Source organism: Panthera pardus, unplaced genomic scaffold (assembly GCF_024362965.1).
Source record: "Panthera pardus isolate Hobbes unplaced genomic scaffold, ASM2436296v1 HiC_scaffold_7, whole genome shotgun sequence".
Lineage (NCBI taxonomy): Eukaryota > Metazoa > Chordata > Mammalia > Carnivora > Felidae > Panthera > Panthera pardus.
The window spans coordinates 42,743,284-42,769,298 of record NW_026527002.1 but is presented as its reverse complement, the minus strand read 5'-3'; the positions used below and the strand labels follow the sequence as shown (position 1 = coordinate 42,769,298).

The 26,015-nt window shown below is 38.1% G+C and overlaps 1 protein-coding gene and 1 pseudogene across 6 annotated transcripts in view; one reads left to right on the top strand and one right to left on the bottom strand.

The window, feature by feature from the left end:
- CPQ (carboxypeptidase Q) overlaps window positions 1-26,015 on the bottom strand; it is a 545,816-nt gene that overhangs the window by 496,253 nt on the left and 23,548 nt on the right. The gene's annotated exons all lie outside the window — the stretch shown is intronic.
- On the top strand, window positions 12,626-12,940 carry LOC109278072 (P antigen family member 4-like; annotated as a pseudogene).

Sequence of the window (26,015 nt, the reverse complement as noted above, 5' to 3'; positions counted from 1 at the left end):
TATTTTGAGAGGGAAGGGGTAGGGGCAGAGAGAGGAGAGAGAGAATCCCAAGCGGGCTCAGGGCAGAGGCTGAGGCAGGGCTCGATCTCACGAACTGCAAGATCAGTGAAACCAATGAGGTGAAACCAATGGGCAGACTTTTAACCAACTGAGCCACCCAGGCACCCTAATACAAAAATATTATTAATTTCTGAGTAAAATCATGCCTGAAATTACAGAACATACCCCTGGGGTTCTCTGGGCAAAGGAAAAAGAGGGATTGCGCTAAAGTCAGGGAAGTGGTGGTAGGCAGTCAAGGAGGAGAGAGAAAAGAGGGAAACGATTTACTGGTAGACATGAGCAAGCCAAACTCCAAATTGGTGAGGTGGACAGCAAATTCTCTGCTGCAGTAGCTTCTGGGAATAATTTCTAGCAGCCCCAGGTCTCGAGAATGGGAGCAAATCCACGCAAAGGCACTAAATGAAGAATTTAGATTCCTGTGCCTCTCTGAAAGTTTCCCATCTGCTTGCTGATACCCGAAGTCACCATTTCACAGGTATTGACAAAATGCTTAAAAGAAAGAGCCTACGGTCTCACACACAGATAAGCTATGTGAGAGAAAGCTGCTTTCTGTTCTTGCTCATCTTCCCTAAACAGGATCTTTATTCCCACTCAAACAGACATATTCATGCCAACAAAGCAGTCAGTCAGTATGCTAGGTGCTAGGGTTTCAAGCATGATTTTCAAAGACAAAGCCTCTGACCCCAAACATAATAAAAGAAATAGACAAGAAAATTTGTGATTAAAACATACGAAATTGAGTTCTAATAGAGAGATATACTCAAGGTGTATAAAATTATCTTTGGGCAACTGATGACAAAACTGTTTAGAGACACCACAGAAATAAGCATACATAATTTAGCCTACTCTGCTTTTAATTAAGATTCTCTCCTATTCATCATCAAGTCTCTAAACGCTGAAGTTCCTCAAAGCTCAGATTGAATAAAATCCCCTTTTTTTTCTTAACTTTACACTCTCTCCTTAGACAATTTCATCAATGCCCTGGATTTCAAATACTGTCTACTGTGCTGTCACTCAAATGCGTATATTCATCTCCGACCCCAAAAATGAATATAAGCAATTGTCTACCTGACATCTTCAAGCGGACCCTTTAACTTTGAATTCAACTTTTCCAAAACTAAATACCTGATCTTCAAGACCATGAATGGTGACACCATTCACACACTCAGTTGTCCCCCTCCCCTGAGTAGAGCAGCAAGATTGACTTCCTTAGTTGCTTCTCACTGCTCTTAGGATGAAATTCCAAATCCACATACAGCCTCCTTATCCCTGAGTGTCCTATCCTCTTCTACTCCTGTAGGTTCACCTCATGCACTCTCCTTCTCCTTGATTCCAGATACACTGACTTTCTCTCACACATGCCAACATGCCGTGTTTTATCCTGATCTCTCTTCCTGGAATATATCCTCTTTACCAGCTTTAGTTAATTCTTACTTCTTTACAGTTCGACTCAATCAGTATTTCCTCAAAGATGCATTCCATTCCTGATTCCCCACAGTAAGTCAAAATCTCTGAGGATTTTCATAGCATAGCATCATGATAGTTATAATTAAATAAGAACAAACATTTACTAAGCATATACTATTGGACCGAACATTACAGGTGATGGAGATCCCGCAAGAGGAAAGACAGACAAGGTTTCTACTCTCTTGGAGCTACATACTTGTTATGAGGAGAGACAGACAATAAGTAAATAGACAAAAAAGCAAGATAATTTCAGATAGTAGGGAATATGAGGATAATAAAACAGGTGATGTGAGAGCCAGTGCTCAGCAGACAGCAGATAATCAAACAGAAGACAACTTGGGAAAACTTGCTTGCTATAAAAGTTTTATGGCTTACTTAAAAAGAAACAAAATATTGATTTCCAGGCCCATTCATGTATTTCTTAAGATTCAGAATATTAGACTATTCAAACCTTGTAGGTTTGAAGCATTCATTTACTCATTCATTTATTCACTCATTCTTTCAGTGAGCATTCACTCAGTGCCAACGACTTGCCAGGCACCTTGTAAGATACTCTGTGTTGGATTTTATGAACTGAGGAAAGAAAATCTGTGTGGCGACAGTGCTTAGCAAAATGACCACACTGCTTGGAAAGATAACTGTACATCTAGCCAAACTTAGGTGTCAGGGATACTTGTTAGCATCTTTGGTAGAAAAAGATAGACAACTGAGTCTCACTATTCATGGCAGCTATATTCTATAAAGTCACCACGAACAATGAATTAGAGAAAACTGAACCATGGCTTTTAGGGAAATATAGGGTTAGGTTCCTGCGAGCCTCTTATCATAACCTTTTTGTCAACATATCAATATATAACCTTGCTTTATGGGTGTTTCTTTTAAAGACACCATATTTAATTCTTCTGATTCATTAACATCGAACTCACAGCCAGCAGCACTTTCATTCTGGCCTGAACCAAGTCTGTCTAACACAGGTACTCTCCATTTAAGGCACATCACAGCCTTCTTGCATTTAGGAATACCAGATAGTGCTTCAGCGTGTTAAACAGTAATCACCTCAAAAGGCACAAAAATGTGTCAGTAAGTAAACCGTGAAAAGGATACTTGTCTACAGTATGAGAGAAGAGAGAAGGAAGAAAAGAGAAAAAATATATAATTCTTGGGACTGAAACCTGGTTCTACCATGTACTAGCTGTGTGATCTAAGGAAAATTACTTTATGGATCCATGCCTCAGCTTCCCCTTCCCTGAAATGAAGATAATATTACCTACCCCGGGGGTCTTTAGTGAAGATTTAAAAAGTTAATACAAATAAGGTATTTGGTGCAGTGCCTGGCACATAGTGAGCATTACCTAAGTGTCGGCTATCAAAATAAATAAGCCTAAAACACTAGGAGATTGTCTTAACCTTTCAGCAAAAGTACATGAGGACTATAGAATGGGTATTCAATACCTGCAGCTATCATTCATCTTTCTCCTTTTTCCTCTCCCTCTCCCTCCCCAAATCTCTTCTTCTTCCTCACTGAATCCTTCTTGCCTGCCTCAGACTCCCTGGAGGCCCACATAGGATATTGGAAAGTCCTCCTCCCTCAAAGAGTTTGCTGACCTACAGGCAAACAGCTCTCATTCCGGAATTAGGATGACACTTCCTTCAGGTGCAGATTCATCAGCTTCTGGAATGAACACCTCTCCCTGTGTTCAAACGAATGCCCCTTTCCATGCCAGCAAGGGACTACACAGTCACCATCTTGCCAGCACGACTCTGGTTTTCAGTGGGTCACCAAACAAGTGAGCCTCCAGATGAAGTAAACAGAGATGAGGAGCCAGATGAGAAACTGGCAATGCCAAAGTGGGAGCTTCTCAAAGCAAACTTCCCATGTGCCTATCCCAGCTGGAGACTGTGGAGAGGAAGTCTGGGCCGGAGCCAACGAGTAGAAGGGAAGAGATACAATGGCCACTGCACAAACAAAAGCTCCTTGGGTCGGAGATGGAGAAGGGGCCAGGAGCAGAAACACCCAAGCTAGCCCCGAGTGCCAGGGCTTTAGCTGGCAACATGAAAGTCCCTCCTGCCAAGGTTGCCAAGGAACGCTCTCAGAAGGCCAAGAGTATGTTTTTCAGGGCATCTTCTCAGTGAAATGCGTGTGGCACATTTTGAAGCTGGCAGAATCTCTGCCTCAGATCTCCTCTTTGGAGCTTCCTCATCTTTCTGATCAAGACAAGAGGCCCTTTTTCATGGTTTTCAAAGTATTAGCTTCCAGTTAGATACTTTTAAACTTCCAAATTAAGCAGAATAATGTTTCGAAAATATATTGCCTTCATCGAGAAAGATAGTTTGGGATTTAGAAAATGTCAAATACTTATCAGATTCAACACCTCTATCTACTGCAAACTACACTTGATAGCTGCATTGGCCATTAGTCCTTAGTTTATCAGAGCTGTCTCCAGTTTATAATGATAATCACTCCCCCTTTCAAGGATCTACACTGCAAGCATCACACTAGACACTTCCTAAAATTTATGTCATTTACTCCTCCCCCAAATCCCTGAGAGGTTGATGTTACAACCCACCCTCATCTCACAGTTAAGGAAACTATGTGAAAAGTAATTTGCCAAAAATCATGTAGAAAGTAAGTGACTGAGCAAGACCCAAACCCAAGTCTGTCTGACTTTAATATCTATACTCATACTTTTTCTACTATATTGTATATAACCAGGTAATTGTACACTCTGCACTCAATAGAATACAAACTTGAAATGGTTGTATTTTCCCCAGTCCCTGCTGCCACAATGAATCATACTTTACTGTCTCTTTAATAACATCTGGGCAGATTCAACAACTTTCCAATCATTTTCAGTTATTAGAAGAGTGCCATTTCAGTATTTAAGACTCAGACCTATTTATTTTTTAAATTCCAGTTCTGCACCCAGTTTAAAGCTCTTTTCCTTCCATCGCCCAGCTTTGGGTCAGAGCACTTCTCCTCTCGCCACCCTTTGAGTAGAGAGGAGATATGCTTAGTGTCTCCCCCGTCCATCTTCCAGGCTAAAGTCCACCACTGTGTGGAGGCTGAAAGCTGAGAGGGAGCAGGGGTTGACATATCATACTGGTTGCCTGCGAGATGTGGACAGCTATTGGAGTTTCCTCTCTAGCTGGATCTGGTTCTCTCTGCTGCTGGTGGTCCTCACTAACCCAGAAGGCAGATGTGGTTTTCCTGGAGGGATGTTGTGCTTCACTCCATCTCTGTCCATGACTGAGAATGCCCTCAGACAGGGGGCAACTATGTTTCCATGTTGTTTCTGCCAGGATCCATGCCCTCAACCATCTTGCCACATGGGACATCCCCTAACTAGATGTCACCTGATCAGCCCCAAAACCCATGCATTCTTTACTTCTCCTGTGGAGCCACATTCTGCATTCTCTGCTTCTCCTGTGGCGGCACAGGAACCATGAAAATCCTCCTCTAGGCCTTCCATGTCGGGTGGGGAGTATTTCCTCTGTCTTCTCAGATACCTTACCCTTGCAGTCCCTTCTCTATCAGCTTTGGCAAACCACCACAGCCAGGCAAAAAGCAGGCACCTGTTTCACATTCACATGTGCCCTGACAGCAAACCATGTCAACCTCTCTCCTTCCTTCACCACATTTAGCTCCACACCATGCCAATGAGAACACCAAGAAGGGCCTCTGCTGCTTCATCTCGCCCAACATCTAGCCAAGAGAAAGAAGCCATCTCCAGTGATGTCTCCAGGTTCTTGTCCAGGAGTCCACCTCTCATGGGACTTTGAGGTAGGCAGGAAGCCCCCGTGGGGAAGAAAGGGGAACACTGTAACATTTGGCCATTTGGCCAGCATCTCACAACTATAACAATGTCTTCTTTCTCCTCTCTACCTCATGTCTTCTTTCATCGGTTGGGAAGGGAGAGGGAAGGCATGGAGTGACTGTAGATAGAATTGTTTGGCCAGCTCTTACTGTGCCCTGGGGAAGCATCTGACCCCAGTTCTTTGCAGCTCAATTAAATAAGAGAAACAGTTTTGCACTGTTGGTGGGAATGCAAATTGGTACAGCCACTCTGAAGAACAGTGTGGAGGTTCCTCCAAAAATTAAAAATAGAACTATTTTTTATGACCCAGCAATGACACTACTAGGTATTTATCCAAAGGATACAAGGTACTGATTAGAAGGGGCACATGCACCCCAATGTTTATAGCAGCACTATCGACAATAGCCAAATTATGGAAAGAGCCCAAATGTCCATCAACTGGTGAATGGATAAAGAAGATGTGGTATGTGTGTGTGTGCGTGTATGTATACATATATATATCACCTTTTGGTGATCGAAAAAGGAATGAAATCTTGCCATTTGCAGCAATGTGGATGGAACTACAGGATATTATGCTATGTGAAATAAGTCAGTCAGAGAAAAACAAATATCATGATTTCACTCATATGTGGAAATTAAGAAACAGAACAGATGAACATAGGAGAAGAGAAGGAAAAAATAAGATAAAAGCAGGGAGGGAGGCAAACCATAAGAGACTCTTAAATACAGAGAACAAACAGGGTGCTAGAGGGGAGAGGGTGGGGAGATGGGCTAAATGGGTGGTGGGCATTAAGGAGGGCACTTGTTGGGTGTTATATGTAAGTGATGAATCACTGGGTTTTACTCCTGAAACCAATACTACTGTATGCTAACTAACTTGAATTTAAATAAATTAATTAAAATAAATAAAATAAAACAAGGGGTGATTGATACCTTTTTGTCAATGCCTGCCCAGGCTGAAGGGGGAAGCCACTACTCAGCTGCTGCAGCTGTCAACACATGGGGATGTGGCCAGTGTTGCCCATCATACATTTTCCAAGTGAAGTGGGAAATCTGTTCATCACTGGCCCCTTAGATATTTGTTTGTTATTGCCATCATGGCACTTCTCCTTTGCTTGCTCCCTCTGCAAATGCTGGTTTTTTGTTTTGTTTTGTTTTTTACTCAATGATTCTTGCATCAAAACTTTAATAATCAAATAAATCCAACCCGTATTTTCCCTTAATATCTTCCTCGGTCTCTATTCTCTGCCAGAATTCATACCTCCCCAAAGATTCAGCCTCTCCTATACATCAGAGCACAGAAGACCCTGACTCCACAATTTCCTGGTTTTCAGAAGTCAAGGCTCTGCTCTCCCCTTCTCTGGCATTCTCCCTCAGAACCACCTACTGAAGGAGAGATCCAGAGAGAAAATCTCTGCCAAGTAAACTCAGTCCAACTGGTACCCTTGGCCCTGGCCCTATCCCCTTCTCCAGTGTCTCAGCCTTCTTCCCCTTTGCATCCCTGTCCCAAAACTGCTTCCTCCCACTGTGTCAGCCAGTGGGTACAAAACTTTCCCCTGCCTGCCTGCCTACCAGCAGAGTTACCTGCCTGGATCACCTGTGGGCTTACTATTCATTAGCTTCCTTCCATTCACTACTACACTTTTCAATAGGCTCCACGTCCTCACCACACTCCTCCTCCTTAATTCTCTGCACTGTGACTTTTAATGCTCTCCAACCAATCACACATCCACGGTGCTAAGATTGTTAACAAAAATTAGCAACTCCAAGTTCACCTCTCTGAGCTATGTGGTTCCACAGCTGAAGCCACGCTTCTCAAAATTTTCTCCTATTTTAGCCCTAAGTGACACCAATCTATCATAGGTCTCCCACCTCTGGTGGCTTCTTCTCTGTGTTCTTAACTAGCTTTTCTCTATCTCTTTTATTCCCTCAGTCTGCTTTTTTTTTTTTTTTCTTTTTTAACACTGTTAAGGCCAAATTTCACTACAAAATGAATGGTGGCCCTAGCTGTGGAGTATGGTAAAACTCATAGGCTAGGGGGCTCCTGGATGGCTCAGTCGGTTAAGTGTCTGACTCTTGATTTCGGCTCAGGTCATGATCTCAGGGTTCATGAAATCAAGTCCCACATCAGGCTCTGTGCTGACAGCATGGAGCCTGCTTGGGATTCTCTCCCTCCCTTTCCCTCTGCCCCCCCCCCCCCCGCTCATTCATTTTCTCTCTCTTCTCTCTCTTTCTCTCTCTGAAAATAATAAACATTAAAAAAAAAAAAAAAACCTCACAGGCTAAGGTATGGAAGGCTCACTCCTTACTTAGAACTGCAGCTTTATTCAGGAAAGTCTTATTTTTCACTCACAAACAAATTTGCAATCCTGAACTTCTACTGAAAGCCTGAAGCAGTCCAGCCAGACCAGATCATTCACCTGGTGTTTCGAGCTTGTCTAGGTACATTCCTGCCTTTACCAATGCCATTTCCACTGCTGAAATTCCTTCTTTCTCAATCACATTGCACCTAGCCTGTGAGATTCAGTTCAAGATCCATTTTCTAGAGACAACTCCACCCACAGAAACCTTGCCCTTCTCCAAAACTGTAAGATTCATTAATAGCATCACTGTCTTGCATTTAATCATACATAATTGTGTGTTTTAATAAAACCCAATCGAAAACAGTGTGGAGGTTCCTCAAAAAATTAAAAATAGACCTACCCTATGACCCAGCAAGAGCACTGCTAGGAATTTACCCAAGGGATACAGGAGTGCTGATGCATAGGGGCACTTGTACCCCAATGTTTATAGCAGCACTCTCAACAATAGCCAAATTATGGAAAGAGCCTAAATGTCCATCAACTGATGAATGGATAAAAAAATTGTGGTTTATATACACAATGGAGTACTACGTGGCAATGAGAAAGAATGAAATATGGCCCTTTGTAGCAACATGGATGGAACTGGAGAGTGTGATGCTAAGTGAAATAAGCCATACAGAGAAAGACAGATACCATATGGTTTCACTCTTATGTGGATCCTGAGAAACTTAACAGAAACCCATGAGGGAGGGGAAGGAAAAAAAAAAGGAGGTTAGAGTGGAAGAGAGCCAAAGCATAAGTGACTCTTAAAAACTGAGAACAAACTGAGGGTTGATGGGGGGTGGGAGGGAGGGGAGGGTGGGGGATGGGTATTGAGGAGGGCACCTTTTGGGATGAGCACTGGGTGTTGTATGGAAACCAATTTGACAATAAACTTCATATATTGAAAAAAAAACCCAATCCTTTCGCTGGTTCCAAAGGAAATCCATTCAACAAATTTTCATTGTGACTTCTATGGCTTTACTGATATTTGTAGAGTAATGAGGAAGGGTTACATTGCATGGCACACAGCATTTCACATCATAAGTCCCCATTTGACTTGCCTCTCTCTAAAAGCCAACTCTCATGCCACCATCAATGACCTTCTTGACCCTCCTGTCCTTAAGATCCATCCTTCTTTCAGAAACCTGAGGACCAAGCCAGGCCTTGAAGATTAACTCCTACCCAAGCTTATCAAAGCATCATCTCAAGAAAGACATTGTTCCCAGCAAAAGAATTCTCATACCAGTTACCAGGATAACTCTACTTTGTTTTTTGGTGTAATATATACTACTGTTCAAATATAGTTCCTGAGCCCTCAATTAAATTTTAAGTATTTTGAGAAATACTAGTAATACTAACAATACTAATAATAGTAGTCAATACTCTGACACCTCTAGAACAGTGTTATTCACAAATGCAGTGCTTGCGTACATCTGTTGAATAAATGAAGACAGATGACGCAAAAAGAAATACCGGTAAAGTGAGTTTGAATAGCGGTCCCTAAAAAATTATGTATGTATCCAAACCCCCAGAACCTATGCATAGGACCTAACTTGGAGAAAGAGTCTTTGCAGATATAATTAAGGATCTTGAGATGAGATCATTTAGATTAGCTGGTGGGCACTAAATTTAATGACAAGTGTCCTTAGAAGAGACAGAATAGGAGAAGACACAGAACACACAGGACAAGGCCATGTGAAGACAGACATAGAGACTAAGAGTTATTCAACCACAAGCCAAGAAACACCTGGAACGACCAAAAGTTGCAAGAGGCAGGATGACTCCTCCCTAGAGCCTCCAAATGGAGCAAAGCCCTACCAACACCTTACTTTCAACGTCTGCCCTCCAGAACTATGAAGGAATAAATTTCTGTTATTGTAAGTCACCAACTTTGTGGTAATTTATTACAGAAGCTCTAGGAACCTAATATAAGCCACTTCTGTATATTTATTCTTCCATTAGGAAAATATTCCCCCAGAGGCTGTAATATACAAAATAGACACTGTGCTAGGCATTGTAGATAAAGACACCATTTATACGGATCTTGCTTTGGAGAAATATATATTCCTAAAGCAAATCTGGTTACTTTCTGGATTTAGGGTGCCAGTTGCTAGGAGGACATTTTATATTGTTTCATAAAAGACCACAGATGCAGTCATACCTTTATGTCATGAGAACAGAAAGTCATAACATGGCTGTAGAAACAGGTGGAGAGAGGACTCTTGGCCAGCCTTTCCTAATTCCTGCTATTTTCAGGAGAAACTGTAAGAGTCTGAACAAGTCAACAACTACAGCATCCGAAAGAACAAGGTATATATCATTTCCCCTGCAATTGACATGTAAACTTTGTGTCACAGCTCAAACAGGGTTGCAGGAAGATATCAAAAGAGAGCACCTGTGGCTATGGATCTGAGACAAAACCAGCAGAGGACCATTCACCAAAGTGTGACACCCTCATAGTAAATACTATCTATCTCTTTTTTTGGAATAATGCTTCTAGGTGCATGAGCTGACAGCAGGAGAGATGTTTTGGACAAACCTTGGCACAAAAGAAAGCAGGTAACTGGGAATGAATAACAAATCACAAGTGAATGCCATGTTGTCAGAAAGCTGAAGACAAAGGAGTGAGAAGGAAAGTAAAAACTAAAAAACACTCACACATAAACCTCATGTCATAAAGACAATTGTTATTTAGTCTGGAATGGAGCATTAATCCTTGTCCCCTATACATCTTATACAAATAGCTGATCCAGAAAAAGCATGCCTCATTTAAGGTAACTCTTAAAAAGGGGGAAAAATTATATACAAGCCATAAAAAGAGGAAAAAAAAGAACAGGAAAAAAGGGGAGGCATACAAAAAATATTGCCACAGAACAGATGAAAATTGTAGCCAAATAAAATGCCATGAAATAAAAAATAAACAAATGCCTCTATGAAACAAAAATTTAATGTAAATATACAAGCGCTCAAATAAAATTAAGTGAGGCAATAGAAAGAGATGACTTATGCATCAGCAAGGTTGTTAAACGGATGAGAAAAATAAAACCATCAGAAGAATGAAGATCAACACGAAAGACAGCTCAAAGAGACTAAATATTGCTGAAAACAAAGTAAGGATCACAAATGACACAAATAAGAAAAAAAAAAGTCAGAATAAAATGTAAACAACTGAGTTAAAAGAGATCATAGCAAAAATAAATTTTTTCAAATAATTATAGCAAAATGATGTGCATGAACATTATAAAATGTAAATCAAACATATACATAACTGGTATCTCCAAACAGCATAATCAAGACAATGGAATAGGATTAAATCCATAAATTTTTCCCTGTGTAGGGAAAAATTCTCAAAGAAATACTTTACGACCAAGTATTTTATATCTAATAAAAGAGGTGTTTGAGTATAATGACAGCTGACAAACATCTTTGAGCATTCAAGAACCCAAAGAATTTGATTCCCTGCCTCCCCTTTAACCTGGAAGAAACCAGTACATTAGCTTCAGCCAATCAAGAAATGAATGAAAAAACTCTAGCTAAAATAACTAATAGTAGTACTAAATTCACAGTACAGTGAATTCTAAGACCAAAACAAATATAGATAGTATGGTTACAGGAGGATGGAATGGATATGTTATATATACCACATCTTTTTTATCCATTCATCTGTAGATAGACACTTGGGTTGCTTCCATAATTTGGCTATTGCAAATAATGCTGCAATAAACATAGGACTGCATAAAATCCTTTCAAATTAGCATTTTAATATTTTTGGGTAAATACCAAGTAGTGTGATTACTGGATCGTGTGATAGTTCTATCTTTAATTTACTGAGGAAACTCCCTACTGTTTCTGACAGTGGCTGCACCAGTTTGCATTTCCATCAACAGCACAAGAGGGCTCCTTTTTCTCCACATCCCCACCAACATTTGTTACTTCTTGTGTTTTTTATTTTAGCCATGCTGACAGGTATGAGATAATATCTCATTGTAGTTTTGATTTCTGTTTCCCTAACAATAAGTAATGCTGAGCATCTTTTCATGTGTCTATTGTGGTATATAATATACAATGGAATATTATTCAGCCATAGAAAAATTGAAATCTTGCCATTTGCAACAGCATAGATAGATCGAGAGAGCATAATGCTAAGCAAAATAAGTCAGTCAGAGAAAGACAAACACCGTATGATTCACTCAGGTAGAATTTAAGAAACAAAACAAATGAATAAACAAACAAAAAAGGGAAACAAACCAAAAAACAGACTCTTAACTACAGAGAAAAAAACTGGTTTTTACCAAAAGGGAGGTGGATGGGGGATGGGTGAAACAGATGAAGGGGATTAAGAGTACACTTATCTTGATGAGCACTGAGTAATATATAGAATTGTTGAATCACCATATTGTACATCTTAAACTAATGTAACAATGTATGCTAACTATACCGAAATAAAAATAATAAATACATAAATAAATACCTCTTGAAAAAAAGAATTGGATATGTTATAAGCCCTAACACTTAGCAATGTATAATTAACAAAAGTTGAGAGAGCAAGGGGACAAGAAAGTTGGTAGCAGTATACTTCTGCTGATTTCCTCATCTCATAGAGGCAGGGGCAACAGATACCAATGGTGACCTACATAACTCTTTCCCTGATTTTTTTGTTGGTAGAGCTAGGAGGCTTTCCCCAACTCTAGGGAATGATCCTTGATCAGTCTAAGCCAGTCTTGGTAAATCGATTTCCCACAAAGTAAATGGTTTTAGCATGAACATGTGATTCAACTCTGGCCAGTGAGACATGAGAGGATATTTGTTTCCTTCCTCTTACGAAGAAACCTAAGAATGTGTTCTGGGTGCCTAGCTGTGCAAGTCACATCTTACTGTCTGGATTCTTTCTCACTGTCTGAGACTTGATCATCCTCCCAGGAGTTTTAGTTGCAAAATATGAGTGCACAAGTAAGATCAAGATCTAGAAGAAGGGGAGATGAAAAAGAATCTTCTAAGCTGGATGAACTCCTGTTGCTCAGCAACAAGGTGAAAAAAAACATCACAACAAGAGGAACCAACACTGAGAATTCAGATTTTGAGCCTGGACAAGAGAGAGAAGGAGCACCAAGAACCTGAACTGGAAAGTGAAAGTCAGAAAATGGGTCTGGGAAAGACCGGATGAGCATGGAGATGGCCCTGATGTGAAAGGGAAGACTCCACCCTAACCCAGCACTTGCTAAAATTCCGGAAGCAGGTGATGGACAGTCGTAAATTAAAAAGAAGACAAAGCTGAAGCCACATATGTTTTATTATATTGACAATTTGGCTTAAATCCTCTCAATAAAGCTACACAGTTTGCTGAGAAAAAAATATATGTATAAGAAAACAAAACAGCACTTATGTAGCTCTTGCCACAACAATATAGCAAATTTATCCCTATAAATGCAACCAAGAAGAGATAAGTATGAAGATAAAAGCCTACCTTCTGAGGATTGCAAAGTGAAAGGGACATAAAAAGCTGGGTCCTGATGACACTGTGGAGACACTAGGACTATCCTACTTCTTGAGTTCTTATTACTGAGATATCATATGTCTTCATTGGTTAAGCAGCCACCAGATGAGTTTGTAGTGACTTCCTGATGAACATATTCTATTCCTGATATATTTGAGGTCAAAGGTACCACTTAAATCAAGTGTTAGAGTTATATGTATATTCAAATGTAAAGAGATATTAATGAAGAATACAATATCATCAAGTTTGGGGTGGGAGTAGTAGGAAGAAGTGGAAGTTTCCAAGTTCCCCAGTGCTACACTGTTCTATGTAAAGATACAGCTATAAGGATAACTGCTAAAACAAAAATACAAATCTCCCAAATTACCAAAAAATACACATACCACACAAAGCAGAAATACAGTTCATGTTGTGAATTTAACAACAACAAAGGTATGATGACAAAACTAAAACCAACCACTCATTCCATAAATACACATGGTCTAAACATACCTATTAAAAGGCTCGTAGACTGAATCTCAAAAGCAAAACCCAACTATCTGCTGTAATCCAACATCTTAGATTCAGTAACTCAGGGAGGCTGAAAATAAAAAGAAGGGCAAAGGCGAAAATAGGAAACACAAACAACAGAAGGGTCATGATATTAATATCAGATGAGTTTGAATGCAGAGTAAAATGCATTAAATGAAAAAGGACCGGAGCACCTGAGTGGCTCCTCTGACTCTGGCTCAGGTCAAGATCTCACAGTTCATAAGTTTGAACCCTGCAGCACGCTCTTGGCTGTCAGCACAGAGCCCACTTCAGATGCTTTGTCCCCCTCTCTCTCTGCCCCTCTCCCACTCCTTCTCATTCTCAAATAAATAAAACTTAAAAAAAAAAAGACTGCTTATGATATTAAAGGGTACAAGCCAAAATGGTGATTAGTTGTTATGAATATCTAAGTACCCAAAAACATAGCATCACTATCCATTAAAAAAACCTACAGAAAATACAAGTTTTAATCTTGAAAATAAAATCTCAGCAATGTGAAACTTTAATTCGTTTTTTCCAGTATATAGCCAAAACAATCACACATAACAAACATACAAAATATACAAAGTATAAATATACAGAATATACAAAATATAAATAAAACAAGGTATTCCTAAGTAATACACTCTGAAAATAGAGAATATACCTTCTTTCCAAGATTCACTGGTAAATTCACTGACTATTTGGGAACAAAGAATACTTCAGCAAGTTCCAAAACTGGAGAAGGAATATATACATCTGTGATCATAACACAATAAAACTTAAAAATAACAAAACTAGGAAACAAAAAATCTCTACCATCAGGATATTTTTAAGGTTCTGTTAACTTTTGCATCAAAGAAGAAAGAAATCAAAACTGAAAATGCAGGATATCTAAAAGATAATGATAAAGAAAAGCAATATATAGATTTAACTATATAGAAAGACAAGATGACTATTATGTAGGGGATATGGCTAAAAATACTAACAAACAAGGAAGAATGAAAGATATGATTTAAGCACTCGATTCAAGTTTAAAAAAAAGAAATGGATGACAAAAGGAAGAAATTAATAATGGTGCTGGGAAAACTGGGACAGCCCACATGCAAAAAATTAAACTGGACTACTTTCTTACACCATACACAAAAATAAACTCAAAATGGATTAAAGACCTAGATAAGAGACCTGAAACTATAACATTCCTAGAAAAAAACATAGGCAGTAAATTTTTCGACACTGGCTATAGAAACATTTTTCTAGATATGTCTCCTCTGACAAGGGAAACAGAAGCAAAATTGAACTATTGGCCCACAGGGGCACCTGGGTGGTGCAGTCGGGTAAGCATCCAACTCTTGACCTCAGCTCAGGTCATGGTCTCACAGTTTGAGTTCAAGCCCTGCATCGGGCTCTTTACTGATGTTGCAGAGCCTGCTTGGGATTCTCTCTCTACTTCTCTTTGACCCTCCCCTACTTGTGTTCTCTCTCTCTTTCTCAAAATAAATAAACTTAAAAAAATAATAAAAAATAAAAAAATAATAAATAAAAAAACTGTCGGCCCACAGCAAAATAAAAAGCTTTTGCACAGTGAAGGAAACCATGTGCAAAACAAACTCAACATAAAAAACAAATAATCCAATTAAAAATGGGCAGAAGACCTGAATAGACATTTTTGCAAAGAAGACACACAGGTGGCCCACAGACACATGACAAAATGCTCAACATCGTTCATCATGAGGGAAATGCAAATTAAAACCACAACAAGAGATCACTTTGTACCTGTCACAATGGCTAAAATCAAAAACACAAGAAATACCAAGTCCTGGTGAGGATGTGGGAAAAAAGGAACTCTTGTGCACTACTGGTGGAAATGCAAATTGGCATAGCCACTGTGGAAAACAGTACAGAGGTTCCTCAAAAAATTAAAAATAAAATTACCGTATGATCCACTAATTCCACTACTGGCTATTCACCCAAAGGGAACAAAAACACTAAGTTGAAAAGATATATGCACCCCTATGTTTATTGCAGCATTATTTACAATAGCCAAGATATGGAAGCAATCCAAGTGTCCACCAATCAATGAATGGTAAGGAAGATGTAGTATATATTTGCAATGAAATATTACTCAGCCATAGAAAAGAATGAAATGTTGCCATTTGCAACAACATGGACATCCCTAGAAGGTATAATGCTAATTGAAGTCAGAGAAAGACAAACTAAATACCAAGACAAAGACATATATCATAAAATACCAACACCATATGATTCACTCATATATGGAATTCAAAAAAAACAAAACAAAAAAAGAGACAAAAAATCAAACTCTTAAATACAAAAAACAAACTGATCACTGCCAATGGTAGGGGGTGGAGGGGTTAAATAGATAAAGGGGGTTAAGAGCACACTTATTTTGATCAACACCAAGAAATGTATGGCATTTTTTTTAATGTTTATTTTTAAAAGACAGAGAGAGACAGTGGGTGAACAGGGGAAGGGCAGAGAAAGAGGGAAACACAGAATCTGAAGCAGTCTCCAGGCTCCGAGCTGTCAGCACAGAGCCTGATGTAGGGCTCGAACCCACAAACCGTGAGTGAGACCATGACCCAAGCAGAAGCTGGATGCTTAACTGACTTAATCAGGTGCCCCAAATGTTGCTGAACACTATATTATACACTTGAAAATAATATAACAGAGTGATAATTACACTTGAATAAAAATATTAAATTAAAAAATAAAATAGAAATTAATAGATTTGAAATTAATGAGTTAGAAAAACAGAACATACAAGAACTAAGAAGTAAATCAAAGGGCTATTTCTTAGATGGAAAGAGAAGAGAAATAGAAAAGAAAACCTTAAGCTTGCCTAATTTCTTTTTTTTTTTAAACATTTATTCATTTTTGAGACAGAGAGAGACAGAGCATGAACGGGGGAGGGGCAGAGAGAGAGGGAGACACAGAATCGGAAGTAGGCTCAAGACTCTGAGCCATCAGCCCAGAGCCCGACGCGGGGCTCGAACTCACGGACCCCGAGATGGTGACCTGAGCTGAAGTCGGACGCTCAACCGACTGAGCCATCCAGGCGCCCCTTGCTTAATTTCTTTAGAAGGAAAGAATTAAAGGGGGAGAAAATCACAGAAAAAGAAGAAATTAGAAGAATCCTAAAACACCCTTTTGCACATTCATTGTTAGTAAATTTGAGAGCTATGATGAAATGGATTATTTTCTAAGAAATCTCACCCCCGATGAAATCGAAAATTTAACAGATCAATGTCCACAGAAAAAGTAGGACAAATTGTCAAACATTTATTCCCACCAAGATAGTTCAGCACTCAGTTGGTTTCACAAGGGAAATCTTGCCAAATCCTTCAAAAACAGATAACCCCACTGCCAGTGTTTTAGAGCATAGCAAAAAAGAAAGCCTCAAAATAACCTTTATGAAGATATAAACCCCAATATAGATAGACAGCACACAGAAACATGCAACCAAGAAAATTAAATGACCATCTCCACAGATTATGAAATAAAACTTTTGATAACATTCGACATCTTTTTGACAAAATTTTTTTACCATATACTATACTAAGAATAAATGCATTCTCTCTTAGCATAAAACATCCTTCTTGTATCTCAAAAACCATCATATTTTACTTAATAAAAACACTATTAGTATTCCTATTAAAGTCAAGTTGAAGGATGTCCACTATGACCACCATGAATTCTCTGGTAATATCAGACAATAAAAACAGGGGTAAAATTTAAAAGGATATGATAAAATTATCATTATTTTCAGACAATATGATTATTTACCTGGACAACACAAGAGAATCCGCTGAGAAACTATAATCGATAAGAGAATACATTAAAGTAGATGAATATAAACACAGTGACATTGCTACTGTATATGAATACAAACAACACTCCTAGTGGATATAAAGGATTAGTAGATTACATTTAAAATGGCACACAAGGGGCACCTGGATGGCTCAGTCAGTTGAACATCTGACTTCGGTTCAGTAATGATCTCATGGTTTGTGAGTTCGATACCCACGTCAAGCTCTCTTCTGTCAGCATGGGGCTCTGCTTTGGATTCTCTGTTCCCCCCCACCCCCGCCACTCTCTCTGCCCCTCCCATGCTCAGGTGCATGCCCTCTCTTTTTCTCTCTCTCTCAAAAATAAATAAACATTAAAAAAATAGCAACCAAAGGTTATAAAATAGCTAAAAAATGTATAACAAGAAATATGTATAGTTATATATGAAGAAAACTCTTAAGTGTTACTGAAGGACACACAAGAATTTAACAAATGAGAAGATGAAACATGTTCAAAAATAAGAAAATTATGCATATTAAATATGTCAGTTCTCCCTAAATTTTTATCTATAAACTTAACATAATCACACACACACACACACACACACACACACACACACACACACACACACACTTGCACTGTCTCAAACTGGACAAATTGATTCTGAAGTTCACAAGAAAAATAAGCAAGAATAATCAGGAATATTCTGAAAAAGAATACAAATGACCAAGGATTAGCATTGCAAAATATTAAAACATGTTGCAAAGCTGTAATATTTAATATGATGAGTTACTGATTTGTGAACAGACAAAAAGATCAATGATAAACAGAGTAGAGGGTCCATAAACAGATTCAAATACAGTTAGAAATTTTAAATGTGATAAGTGAATTTGAATCCCATGGGGATAAAATGAACTATTCAACAAGTGGTATGAAAACAATAAACTTCATAGCTAAGTGGGGAAAAAAATAAGTTGGATCTCTATATCATACCTTACACCAAAATAAATCCCAGATAGATCAAATATTTAAATGTGAAAACTCTTAAAATATTATAATAAAATTAGAAGATTTTTAAAAATATTTTCATAGTGGTGACAGATTTTCTGGTTATATCACAGAACTCAATCCATAGAAGACTGATAAATTTGACTCATATAAATAGAAATAAAAAATTCTTCATAGCAAAAAAACAAAAAAATGTCAAAAGACAAATTACTAAGAAACTAAGAAAAATATTTACAAATAATAAAATATTGGGCTAACTTCATAAATGCATTAAGAACTCTCACAAATCAGTAAGAAAGGACCAATAATGCTTTAAAAAGAGAGATAAAAGATATCAACAGACATTTCATAGAAAATACAAATGACTCTTAAACTTAGGAAAAGATGCTCTCAACATCACTCATGATAGAAATGCAAATTAAAGCAGGGTACCATTTCCGTCCATCAGACTGCTAAAGATCATAAGGTTTGGTACACACTGTGGTGACAAAGGAAAGGGGAAGTAGATATCGCTGCTGGGAGTCTACAGTTTCTATGGAGAGCAGTCTATAGAATGCATGTTCTTTTTAATACAAAAATTCATCTTCTAGAAATTTTCCTACATGTATAATCAGACAAATTGATCTACATACAAAGATTTTCACTATTACATTGTTCGTAACAGCAAACGTGTGAAAAAGCCTAAATGCCCTCTGTAGCCTATCATAGACTAAGTAATTTATGGTACAGCCGTGAGGTAGAACACGAAGCTATTAAAAATGAAGTGCTCTCAATGAACAACTATTGAACAGCCTCCAAGATGAAATGCCAGAAGAACAAAATAAGTTGCAGAACAAAATGTATAGTAACCTACCTTTTTTTTTATTATTTTGATTATTTATTTTTTTAATATGAAATTTATTGTCAAATTGGTTTCCATACAACACCCAGTGCTCATCCCAACAGGTGCCCTCCTCAATGCCCATTACCCATCCTCCCCTCCCTCCAACCCCTCATCAACCCTGTTTATTCTCAGTTTAAGAGTCTCTTATGGTTTGGCTCTCTCCCTCTCTTTTTGTTTTTCCTTCCCCTCCCCCATGGTCTTCTGTTAAGTTTCTCAGGATCCACATAAGAGTGAAAACATATGGTATCTGTCTTTCTCTGTATGACTTATTTCACTCAGCATAACACTCTCCAGCTCCATCCACGTTGCTACAAAAGGCCATATTTCATTCTTTCTCATTGCCATGTAGTACTCCATTGTGTATATAAACCACAATTTCTTTATCCGTTCATCAGTTGATGGACATTTAGGCTCTTTCCATAGTTTGGCTATTGTTGAAAGTGCTGCTATAAACATTGGGGTACAAGGGCCCCTATGCATCAGCACTCCTGTATCCCTTGGGTAAATTCCTACTACACACACAAAAAGAATATGCTCTCTCTTGAAGAATACATAAGACACTGACAACAGGAGATGCCTCTGAGAACAGGAGGTGCCTCGGTGGAGAGAGAAATCCAGTGACTTAGTTCAAGGAGGAAGAGGGAAAATTACATTTTACTATATACCCTTTTTGAGTGATATCTCACTTGCACATATGACCTCAAAATTATAAAGATTGTAAAAGCTTTTTGATACACTTTCTTTTATCTGACTCATGTATCTTCTCAAATTCTCAACAAATATGCATGCCCTTAGTGTTTATTCTTCCAAAGAGGGTGTCGCCTTTGTGGGTATTCTTGTTTTGTTCCAGGGGACAGGCTGGATAAATTGCACCTTTAAAGGCATCAGTGTTTCAATTTTCAGTGTGATTATGATCTCCAAAAGAAAAAAAAAAATAGACAACACTGGCTCTTTTTTAAAAGTCCTTTAAATCATTTCTGTTCTTAAGCAAATCTGTTGCCAAACATCAAAAGGGTTTTTTTCCTACCTTTACATCCAAAGATAAACTGTTTTTCAAAAGCACTTATTGTGTTTCTAAAAACAAACCAAAAATCAAGATTCCCAAAGTTTGTGGGATACAGCTGTATCAGGATACGAAGGGAATGTCTCCTTCAAACAAAAGAAAAGAAAGATTTTATTCACATTTTACTTGAATCTCTTTCTTCTTGAGAACTGCTATGCCAAGTTTCAACCTGAAAATATGTGCCTGTAATGAATGTGCTGACAGACCCTTTACCTAGAGAAATGTGAATCTAATGCAATAATTCTTAGCCAGGTGTGTTATTTTATTCATTATTTTAAAGTCTACACAAGCATTTCTTAAGGAAATTTATACCCTTAGTAATACCAATTCAGAGTGATATAAAAGTGTACTCAGGTCATGAGGTCTTAGACATTACAGGCTACAAAACTACGCTATTCAGCTAGGTAGATCTGACTTTATTAAGATGTAAAGAAGTGTATTTATTAAAGTCTCAATAAACCCACAGAAGTATTTAAAGCACATCATCAAGGAAAGGACAAAAAGTTCAGAAAAGTTCACGTATTTCAGTCCTGTCTACTTCTCAGACTCCCTTCCTCTTAGGAACATTTTCTGTTTCCAGCTGTTTTTTCCAGTGGGAGGAACCCAAGCTGCAATCCCAGCTTTGGCTATTTTGTGATGCTCAAAATTTTAAGATACCATGCTAACGGTAGATATAGTGCATCACCTACTAAAATAGACGTCCTGTGATGGGTTTCATTGTTTTTGTCCAACAATTATTTTAGAAATAAGACTTTTGTATTACAAGACTAGATCTTCTGTGCCACTACCTCCACTTTCTTAAAAATAATAGAAAGGTCTTGTCAAGGTGGGGTGCCTGGGTGGCTCAATCAGTTCAGTGCCCAACCTTGGCTCAGGTCTTGATCTCAGGGTCATGAGTTCAAGACCCACGTTCATCTGGGTATGGAGCCTACTTTAGAAAACAAAGAAAGAAAGAAAAGAAAGAAATGCCTTGTCAAGGTGTTGTGGGTTTTTCACTCTAACCACCCTTTCCCCCAACCGCAACCCTAACTTAGCATTTTATCGGAATTGCTTCAATATGGTATTTGAGCTGCTTCCTAACTAGCAAGGCACTGTAGGGCTCATACCAAAGCTATCTGCTCAGATTATGTTGTTCCCTGCTTAGAGCCCTCAAAGTGTTTCCCATCTTGCTCAGAGTAAGAGCTTCCATCCACAGGGTGGCCCACAAGGCCCCTGCTGCATACAGACCTCATCGCCACTATTCCCTCCCTCTGCTCCAGTCACTCTGGCCTCCATGCTGACAACCAATGTTCCCACCTCAAAACCTCTGTACTAACTATTCCCTCTGCCTGTACACTCTCACCCGGAGGGAACAGAGTGCATCCAAGGCTTTGCTCAAAATTCACTTCTCCATGAATCTTTCTTTGACAACTCTATTCAAACTTGCAATGACCTCCCCCCTAATTCTAGCTGTCCTTTTCCTCCTTCCTTGCTTTATTTTTCTGCATAGAACATGTCACTTCCAAACATAATATAAAATTCACTTATCCATTTAGCTTATTGTGCATATTTCTGCCTTGAATGAAAACTCCATGAGGGTGGGAGTTGCCATGCGTTTTGTTCACTGCTGCTTCCTGTGTCCCTAGAGCACTGACAACACGTAGTGGCCACGGCTGCTGCGTCCAACCAGGCTGCGTACCACATGACCCCTGAAGCCACTAGTCTGATAGTCTTGGCGGGGTGCAGTGGTGCCTTGCCTGTGGAGGCACTTGGCATTTGCTAACTACCTGCTCTGTGATCTGTAATACAGCAGCTTCACAAATGGTCTCAGACTTCCACGAAGCTTTACTTTTGCCTTGTTGCTTTCATGGTTTCATTTTTATTACACAGCAAGCTGGTGTTGGATACTGCATAGAAAGACAACTACCTGACTCCATAAAGACAGAAATCTTCATCTATTTCACCTAAATCTGTAAGAATTCCTTTAAACCATGAGATCTGATAGGATCTATTTTTCTGCCAGACCCCTGAAAAACATATTCATGAATTGTTATTCTAGTTAAAATTTAGTTGTGAAAATAGTTCTTCAAAGAGATTCTACAGGCAAATGAAATGATAATTAGGAAAGAATTTTAAATGCTAAACATTCATATATTACATAAATACGGACCAAGGAAAAGTTGGCAAGAATTTTATTTTTTTTCCCAATTTTTGGAGATGAGTTGCAGATTGTTCACATGATTCTTCATTCATCCCAAGCACTAGAATTACTTGGAAGAATGTTCTTTTAAATATAATCCATTACAACAAACCTCAAATTGATAGGTTCCTTATTGCAGCTGCCAAACCTTAGCTAGGCCATTTGTTTTTCTTTTGTTTTGCATAATTCAGATGGATTTGACAATACAATGGTTAGTACTGTAGTGAACCTACATATCCTCAGAAAGGATTTCTTCTTGGTGAGTTAAGAGCTGAATAGGATTACAAGTACCACTTTATTCTATAGCTCTTACAATTTACAATGGAACATAAGAAATATTTAAAGAAGAGAGTTATGTCTACCCCTTAGATATATTTGCACATGCTTTTCACACACACACACACACACACACACGCACACTTTAGTTTGTATGTACTGTAAATCATATACTTCTATACTCCTAATAATATAATATCTTGTACTCCTAATAGTTCCAGCCACCAAAATGCTGAATGTAATGCAGAAATTCAGAATAAGTATTTGTTGACCAGTGTATCATCAGTTGACAAAAAGATTTAAGATTATCAACAACAGGTAAGGGAACTACACTAAAGTATATTAAGTTTTTAAAATTATACTTTTTATTTTGAGATAACTGTAGATTCACTTGCAGTTGCAAGAAAGATACAGAGAGATCCCATGTACCCTTTACCCATTTCCTCCCAATGTAACATCTTACAAAACTATGGTACGATGTCAGAACCAGAATACTGCCACTGATACAGTTAAGATACAGAACATTTCTATCAACACAAGCAACCCTCTTGTTGCTCTTTTACAGCTATATCCACAGCCTCACCACTACCACCTCTTCCTTTAATCCTAACAACTACTACTATCGTCCCCATTTCTATTGTCATTTTAAGAATGCTATATAAATAAAATAGCACATATGTAACTTTAGGGATGCTTTTTTTCATCTAGGTCATTGCCTGTATTAATGGTCTGTTCCTTTTTATTGTTGAGTAGTATTCCACTGCATGGATATACCACAATTTGTTCCACCATTCACCCCTTAGAAGATAGCTCGGTTGTTTCCAGTTTGGGGCTATTACATGTACAAGTGCTATGAACATTAGTGTGCAGGCTTTTGTATGAACATAAATCTTCATTTCTCTGGGATATATACCCAGGAATGCAATGCTAGATTGCCTGGTAGTTGCATGTTTAGTTTTTTAAAGAAATTATCAAACTCTTTTCCAGAATGGCTGTAGCATTTTACATTCTCACCAACAATGTATGGGTGATCCAGTTTCTCTACATCCTTGCCAGCAGTTACTGTGGTAATTATTTATTGTAGCCATTATGATAGGGGTAAAGTGCTGTCCCATTGTGGTTTTGGTTTGCATTTCCCTAATGGACAATGATGCATGTCTTTCCAGGTGCTTATTTTCTATCTGTATATCCTATCCAGTAAAATGTTTCTTCTTGCCTTTTATCCAAGTTCAAACTGTACTGCTTCCTTTCTAACTGTTAAGTTTTGAGAGTTTATATATTCTAGAGACTAGTCCTTTGTCAACTAGGTGATTTGCAAACATTTTCTCTCAATCTATATTTTGTCTTTTCATCCCCTTAACAGGGTCTTGCACGGAGCAAAAATTTTAAAGTTTGATTTAGTCCAATTTGTCACTTTTCCTTCTTAAGGATCATGCTCTTAGTGTCAAGTCTAAGAACTCTTTGCCTAGACCTAGATGCTGAAGACTTTCCTTGTCTTTTTCTAAAAGTTTTATAGTTTGACACTTTACATTTAAGCCCATGATCCATTCTGAGTTAATTTTCACATAATGTGTGAGACTTAAGTCAAGATTCATATGTTACTGATGGTGTCCAAATACTCTAGCACCATTTGTTGGAAAGGCTATCTTTCCTTCATTGGATCACTTTGGCACCTTTGTGGAAAATTAGTTGGACACATTTACATGGATCTATTTCTAAGACCTGCTCTGCTTGACTGATCTATGTATCTATCCCTCCATCAATACCACAGAGTCTTGATTACAATAAAGCATGAAATCAAATAGACAAATTCTTCACACTTTATTCTGATCCTTGGGAAAAAATATTCAGTTTTTCACCATTAAATAAAATGTAAGGTGTAGGTTTCTTGTGGATGTTCTTTATCAAACTGAGTAAGCCCCCTTCTATTCCTATCATCCTGAGAGTTTTAATCATGAATGAGTACTGAATTTTCTCAAATGCTTTTACTGCATCAATTGATAGAATCATGTGATTTTTCTTAGTCTGTTAATACAGTGGATTGCATTGATTTTCAAATATTGAATCAGACTTGCAGCCCTGGAATAAACACCCCTTGGTCATTAAGTATAGTTCATTTTCTACATTGCTAAATTCTATTTCCTCATATTTTGTTAAGAATTTTTATGTCTATATTCATGAGGGACATTGGTCTGTAGTTCTCATTTTTGTTCTGTTTTTGCCATTTGGCATCACAGTAATCCTAGCTTCATAAAGTGAACTGGGAATGTTCCCCTCCTTTCTGTTTTCTGGTTTAGATTATATAGAATTGGTGCTAATTCTTTAAATGTTTTGTAGAATTCTCTAGTGAAACCATCTGGAGCTAGAGATTTCTTTCTTGGCAGTTTTTAAATTATAAAGTCAATATCTTTAATCATTATAAGGCCATTCAAATCATTTATTTCACGTTGAGTAAGTTGTGGTAGTTGTGTTTCTTAAGGAATTGGTCTGTTTCCTCTACAATGTCAAATTTATGTATGTAGAGTTGCTTGCAGTAATCCCTTATTAGGCTCTTGGTGTGTGAAGTTGGTGATTTCCTGCTTCATTCTTGATATTGGTATTTGAGTCCTTTTTTTCTCTGTCAGACTTGCTAGAGTATTGTCAATTTTATTAGTTTTTTTCAAAGAATCAACTCTTTGTTTCCTTAAGTTTCTCTATTGTCTTACCGCTTTCAATTTCATTGATTTCTGCTCTTTATTATTTCCTTCCTTCTGCTTGCTTTGGGTTTATTTTTTTTTCCTAGGTTTTTGATATTGGAATGTATATTGATATTAAACTTTTCCTCTTTCCTAATATGCTCATTTAGTACTATAAATCTTCCTCTTAGCACTGCTTTAGGTGTGTACCATGAATTTTGATCTATTTTCATTTTTATTCTCTTCGATGTCTTTTTAAATTTCTTTTGAGACTTCTTCTTTGACCTATGCATTATTTAGAAGTGTGTTGTTCAGTTTCCAAATGTTTGTAGGTTTTCCTGTTATTTTTCTGCTATTCATTTCCACTTTTATGTCATTATGGTCAAAAGACACATTCTGTAGAAGTTCAGTTATTTTAAACTTGTTACGG